We start from the raw sequence: 7460 nt of genomic DNA, 5'->3' as shown, positions 1-7460 counted from the left end.
CGGGTCGGGTCCGGTAGTCATCCTAACGGGTTCGGGCGGGTGCGGGTTGGTAAAACTCGACCCATGCAGGTCTCTAAGCTACACTACATTCAGTATCGTTGCCATAGAAACAGACAACAGCGCCAATATATCAGAATTATACTAAAACACACGCAAATAATTTCCCACATAAAAACAGAACTTTCAGTCCATGACAGTTTTCCGTTTTTAGAGGGTTGTTTATTTTGCGTTTATTAAGTGATGGCTGTGGTATATTAGCTTTCACTGCTATAAGCTTTCGCAGCAGTGATTGATTAATTTAAACACCTGCTCTACTGATGCTCTATCGGAGTTGGTGTTTAGGTTGAACATAAAGAACACCTTTTATTTGAAGCTTCTTGTAGCTACTGTTTTAATCCCGGCTTTACTTAAAACTTTTTCCTGACTTTGATAGTGTTGCCATTCAGTAGCAAGCACTGTGCCCCTTTTTCTTTTATATGTCCACGTACATTTAAGATTTAGCGTGTTATGATGACAACTCATGAGCAAGCTGCTTTTTGCAATCTAGCAGGAAGGTAAGGATAGGATCTTGCAGGTGTGACGTCACTCTGCAGGGGGTCCAAAGATAAAAGATTTAAACAATTTTGGCATTGGAATTTCAGATTTAAGGGAGTTAGAAAGTTCACTTAGTAAAAGTGCAAATAATAAATCTGATTACCGATTACTTTTAAACTGGTTGAACATACTGCGACAGACTGGTGACCTGTCCAGGGTGATCCCACCTCTCACCCAGAACGTGGCTGGAGATATGCACCAGCACCTCCTGATCCCACTGAGGGATAAGGTTAAAGAAAATGGATGGTTGAACATAGTCCGCTCTCCCAGATTCTATCAAATCAGTATTGATACCCTCAGGGGCGGATTTAGGAAATTTGGGGCCCTAGGCAAAGACAGGCAGGGGGCCCCCTGAGAAGTAAACCCATAAAACAGCCCCATTCTACAGATAGAGAAATGTTAATAGAATAGACATCCATTATTTGTTCTAGGTTTTGTCCCTCTCTTCTTGTCCCTTTTTCCTCTCTATCAGCGTTCTGATGGCATTTTAGCCAAAGGATTTTTATCAAAAACATAATTAATGAGCACAAATAAGGATTAGTTGTATTAACCATACAAGGAAACAGAGTTTTATGGGGCCCCCAGGAACTTGGGGCCCTGGGCAACTGCCTAGTATTGCCTAATGGTAAATCCCCCCCTGGATACCCTGCTGGTGGATGTTCTTGACAGAAAGACGGAGTTGCTTAATCATATTCTGCTTAAGGTCCCATAAGATCTTGTCCGAGTCCTGGTTTAAAAGTAAATTAATTTTAAAAAGTGACCCAAAATTGACTGTCAATAAATGTTCTACAAAATTGATATATTTATTTGATTTCTTTGATTTGTACTGTCTGTTTAGATTTATGTGATATTTTTTGCACAAAATATATAAGTGAATATTGTAACAGTTATGTTTTCAACTGTAAGCATTAAATTGATAATGGCTTTATCCTTTCCAACAAAAAAAAAAGGCGTCGCGCAGGTAGCTCCCTTTCCTTATGAGCCGTCCCCACCAACTTTCAACACAAAGTTACACGCTTGTCTTAGACAACGCCTTAGCAGGTGCACTGAAAAAATTTGGCGCATTATCTTCTAGGGGCTGAGCCACCCTTGTCTCTTAAACCTAGAGACGCCCCTGGGTAGGCTACTGCTAGAAAAGTTTGGAATCCCATTCCAGGTGTATTTTATTGGCTGTCTGCTTTGGTAGATGAACTCCAATCCAGCTTTGCATTGGAGCCATGATGCCATGCTTGTTCCTGCTGAAAGCCTCAGACTAGTTTCTGTTTGTTTCAACGCCTCATGTCTCTAAAGCACATGAGTCCTTCATCCTTCTACCAGTAAACATTCCACACTGTCAACATGTTACCAACTATATTATAGCTAAGCTTAGCACTGTAGCTAACCTTAGCTAATACGCTGATGCTACGTTCACATCTAACACGATTTGAGCATCAAAGAAGCTTCTGATGCTTCATCTCTGATCCTCATTAAGGTCAAAGGTCCAGTAAAGTGAGTCCAGAAGCTTCTGCTGCTCCTGTGTTCGATGCCAGAGAGCAGCTTTGCTATATTAGCTGTGATCAGCGGGTAGAAAGTAGTTAGAATCTATGCTGAAGTGAGAAAGTCCTCCTGAAAACATGGTCTGTGCAGTCAGTTCATCCAGATCACCATCCTGCCTTCAAAGATTATTTCTCTGTGGGAGCCGCTCAGACCCCCACATACCGGCGCTGCGCTGTCACTGGGAATCCCCAGCAGCAGCTGCCTCAGGCCCGCTCGCCTCTCCAGGGTTTTCCCCTCCTGTTGGTGGCGGCTGGAAGTAGATGTTAGCGTTTTTCAGGTCTGTGCTACAAACTGCAGGCAGCAGGATAATAAAAGCCAACATATTCTGCCGGCAGGTTTCTACATTTGAAGTTAATTTAGGCGTTAATAAACTGTTTCAGAGGAGTGATCATAGCGCTCTGCATCAGCAGTGCTGCGTCTGACTCCCTGCCAGCTCCCAGATCAGCTTCTCTCATTGGTTGATGAGGCGCGTCCAGCAGATAAAGTTTCCAACTCCAGCAGCTGCTGCTTGTGAAGTGCAATACGCACCTCAGATGTTCAGCTCATACAACGCTGCTCCTGCTGTCATGTTCGGGTTTAGGTTTCTAACCCACATGCAGAACACCACGGAGTCTGAGTAAAGGTTTAACAGTTTATTAAAGATAAGCACAAGGTTAGTTGACAGATACTGTAATCAGATCCGGGACTGGTCACACAGGGTTCTCTGCAGAGATGGACAGTTAGGTTAGCCAGGAAGCTAATGATCTTGTAGCTGAGAGGATGTGCAGATCTGTACCTGTTCAGTGGTTCAGGCTGAGCGGCAGAGGGAGGGAACCAGGAGGGTCCAGAGACTGATCGGCAGCAGAGAGCTTGGCAGCGACAGGACTTAACTTCAGGCTTGTTAGTGTTCAGAGCTTCTCCAAGTTTCCTTCTTGAAGGATGGTAGGCGGATTCAGACAGTTTGATCTTCAGGCTTGTTGCTGAGAGCAGGCAGGCAGGTTTTCAGTTGAGTTGCTCTTCCAGAGCTCCAGGTTTCAGTCAGGTTCTTCCCTAACTGGTTTAACACTCTGGCGCTGAAGAGTAGTCCTGCCGCTGCTTATATGCTGGTCTCCCTAATGAGCAAATCAGCCGCAGGTGTGGTAGTCAGCTTCAGCTCCAGGAGACCTAGGGCGCCCTCTGCTGGAGAAAGGTGGACAGAACTCCAGATCCCAACACCTGCTGCTCCTGCTGCTCCAGACGAGCTGCAGGACCTTTTGATGCTCCTTGATTGTAAAGTCAACCATTAAGTTTACATGTAAACCAGCTGCTTCTGTTGCTCTAAGTGCATCAGTTGTAAATATAGCATGAAGTCTGAATGCTAACCATAGCCCTGTTTCTTCAGTGTGTGATTATGCTGCTGCAATAACAGGTTTATTTTAGGGCTTTCCAAACATCTTTACCAGAGGTCAATAAATGCAACAGATGCTGTGCTTCCTATCATCTACACACCCATATTCCTGGAGTACCTGAACAGATGACTTGATTACCAATGATTTGATGGTGGGTCAAGGTCAAAGGTCGCATTGTTCCTGGATCTCTGGGCCTGCAGAGTATTACTCACCTCTATGTCCCTGAGATTCACGGAGGGCTGGATGGGACTCGCTGACCATGTTGCCCGTCTCTCGTTCTCAAGGCCTCACCCTTTTCAAACTCGCAGGTCAAAAGATCTAATGGCTGTCATCCCCGATTCCCCGCGGATGCCACCCTCATCCTAACAGCTCTAGGCTAGGTAACCTTTAAAATACCTATTTTATTCTATAGGACCCACACATAGCAGTTCCTCTCCACAGGATACCATCAGGAATAGATGAGGCAGTAAAGGCACTGACCACACGTATGCTAAACTATAATAATATCTTTTTTTAGCTAGCATCTGGCAGGAAAAAGAAATAGCATTATAGCAGCGGAATAAAAGCACAATATAAAATTAAAAATCAATATTTGTGAAGTTAATTCCTTTAACCTATTTCTATGCTAGAGGCCCAAATTTAAAGAACCATCAGCAGGCTTTTCCACCTGAGAGGAAGTGGACCCTGAATAAAGCAACCCCTCTTAATTTTGCTTTTTTTTTTAAACTAGGCACTGTCATGGGAAAGAAGTATTCAACTATTCATCCTAGTTAAATAAACGGAGATTGATGGATTTCACTCAGTCGGCACATTTATTCATATCTTTGCAAAGAGAGTTCATCATGCAGCCCTAATGGCAGCATTCTGCCCTGTTCTGATCTGAGCAGCGTTCGTTCCTCCTTACTTACAATAATGGAAAGCAGTCAGAGTCTAAACTAATTACAGAAACTTTGGTTAAACAGTAACATGTTATGAATAAACCTTGAGAAAGAATCTGGATTGTTATGGGAAGAAGCTCTGTCTGGTCTACAAACACCATCCTGCAGAGAATGGTGTGGCCTTGAGAGAGAAACAGACTGAGTGAAAACTTTTATAGTGAGTAAATAGGATAAATTAATATATAATAGAAGAAAGATAAATATTTTCCGACAACAGCACAAACTAGGCACAGAAATGGTTTGAAAAACAACGGGTTGTTCTCATCAGCACTCTTCTGATGTCTCATTCATCAGGGCCAGACTAAATTACACATTTAATCTCACATGTAGTCTGGTCTATAAGGCTATGAGTCAAGGCCTTCTTCCTGCAAGTCTAGCAAACCTCCTGCACCCTTCATTTCTTCCCCATTTTCCAAACCGTCCGCCATGTTGTTGGATGTAATTGCTGTACTTTTGTTTTTAAATAATACTTTGTGGGTAAACAGAATTAGGCATGAATGAACTGCATACCATCAGGTTCATTTCCTGGTGCAATAAAAACCTTTTACTGTATCAGAGGATGAAATTGATGTTTTTATGCTGTTTCCTTTTGTTTGCTTTCAGACAGGTTGTCAACAGAGAAGACCTACAATGACAATCAAGATGTGGGGGTGGCTGACGATAACTCTGCTCCTCGTTGTGGTTGTTCTGCTGTTGCTTCACTGGCAGAACATCATTACACTCACAGATGTATTCGCATCCAGAAGGAACCTCTCAAAGTTGGTCATCGCAGCGTTAGACGATCCGAGGATATCCGGCGTATTGACGCTGACGGTCACTGTGTTCTTCATCTGGTCTAACTCTCTAACAACAACTCTTTTAGTTGTGGTGTCTGCAGTATTTAGTTTGCACCGGTTGAATATCTTTAAAGTGACACATTTCTTCCCATCAGCAATAGATCTTCCTGAGATATCAGGAGCGGCGGCTTTGACCATCGCAGTGTTTCTCACTCTGTCAAACACGTTGGCCACAACTATCTGGGCTGCTGTGAATGTTTTACTTTGGTTTCATTGGCTGGAAATCATCAATCTGAAGGATGTATTGGCGTCTGAGAGATACCTTTCAGAAGTGATTTTGACATTATTAGATGAAGTCAAGATGTCAGAAGCGTTTGCACCAACAATCACGGCGTTTTTCATGTCAAACTCAGTGATAATAACTCTCTTTCTTACTGTGATTTTAATATTCTGTTTGCTTCGATTTATCATCATTTTATTGAGACGTCGATCAACCTGCATTGAGTCAAAGCCATTAGCTAAACGACTGGCTCTTGTTGTTAAAGAGAAAAGCACTCTACTGACTTCAACAAGAAGGAACCTCTCAAAGTTGGTCATCGCAGCGTTAGACGATCCGAGGATATCCGGCGTATTGACGCTGACGGTCACTGTGTTCTTCATCTGGTCTAACTCTCTAACAACAACTCTTTTAGTTGTTGTGTCTGCAGTATTTAGTTTGCACCGGTTGAATATCTTTAAAGTGACACATTTCTTCCCATCAGCAATAGATCTTCCTGAGATATCAGGCGCGGCGGCTTTGACCATCGCAGTGTTTCTCACTCTGTCAAAAACGTTGGCCACAACTATCTTGGCTGCTGTGAATGTTTTACTTTGGTTTCATTGGCTGGAAATCATCAATCTGAAGGATGTATTGGCGTCTGAGAGATACCTTTCAGAAGATATTTTGACATTATTAGATGAAGTCAAGATGTCAGGAGTGATAGCACCAACAATCACTGCGTTTTTCATGTCAAACTCAGTGGTAATATCTCTCTTTCTTATTGTGTTTTTAATATTCCGTTTGCTTCGATGTAATCAATCAACATTTAGTCAATCAACCTGCATTGAGTCAAAGCCGGGAGCTAAACGACTGGCTCTTGTTGTTAAAGAGAACAGCACTATACTGACTTCACCAAGAAGAGGTATCCCAGTTTACCAACTTCCACTAGAAGAGAAGCAAATCAGCATTAAAGGCTGCAAAAGTTTCACTTTTGGAGAAAAATCTTTCAATTGTAACAGAAACATTTTGGTTCTTGGAGCCGCAGGTGCTGGGAAGTCCACTGTCATCAATGGGATGATAAACTACGTTCTAGGCGTTAGATGGGAAGACTCGTTTCGTTTTAAGTTAGTGGACGAAGGGCAGGTTCACAGTCAGACATCAGAAATCACCGTGTACAAACTCTACCACCAGGAGGGCTTCCTGGTGAACTACTCCCTGACCATCATAGACTCCCCAAGCTTTGGAGACATTGGTGGCGCAGACAGAGACAAGGAGCTCACAGAGCAGCTGCGTAACCTCTTCACCAACCAGGAAGGTATTGGTGACATTGATGCTGTGTGTGTCGTAGTTGAGGCGGCTTTAACTGAGCTGACATCATCACAAAGATCCATGTTTGATTCAGCACTTTCAATCTTTGGCAAAGGTGTGGCAGAGAACATCAGGATCTTGGTGACATTTGCAGATGAGCAGCAGCCACCGGTTCTAGAGGCCATTAAAGCGTCCGCTGTCCCATGTCCCACAGGTGCAGACGGGCTGCCAGCTCACTTCCAATTCAATAACTCGGTGCTGTTTGCTTACAACAAATCCTCATGGGTAAGACGCATGATTTGGTGCTATGAAGAGAAAAGCTTTGAGTTTTGGAACATGGGGACAAAGAGCATGGCCGCTTTCTTTGCCAGTCTAACTAACATTAGAACCATTAGATTGACAATGACCACTGAGTTACAGGAAGAAAGAAAGCAACTGGAGAGTAACGTGGAGGAACTGCAGAAGCAGGTTAAACTTAGCTTATCCAAGCTTGAGGATATCAGGGAGACCAACCACAAACTGAAAGAGCACGAAGCAGAGATCAGACGCAATGAAAACTTTGAGTTTCATGTCACTAAGAGGAAAAACAGGCAGGTTGATATTTCTAACACTGGAAAATACATCACCAACTGCATGCAGTGTTATGTGACCTGTCACTACCCTTGTGGCATCCCAAATGATG

Source organism: Cyprinodon tularosa, unplaced genomic scaffold (genome assembly GCF_016077235.1).
Source record: "Cyprinodon tularosa strain WSP-4 unplaced genomic scaffold, ASM1607723v1 ctg1423, whole genome shotgun sequence".
Lineage (NCBI taxonomy): Eukaryota > Metazoa > Chordata > Actinopteri > Cyprinodontiformes > Cyprinodontidae > Cyprinodon > Cyprinodon tularosa.
The sequence above is the reverse complement of the archived record's forward strand: the minus strand, read 5'-3'. Positions refer to the sequence as shown.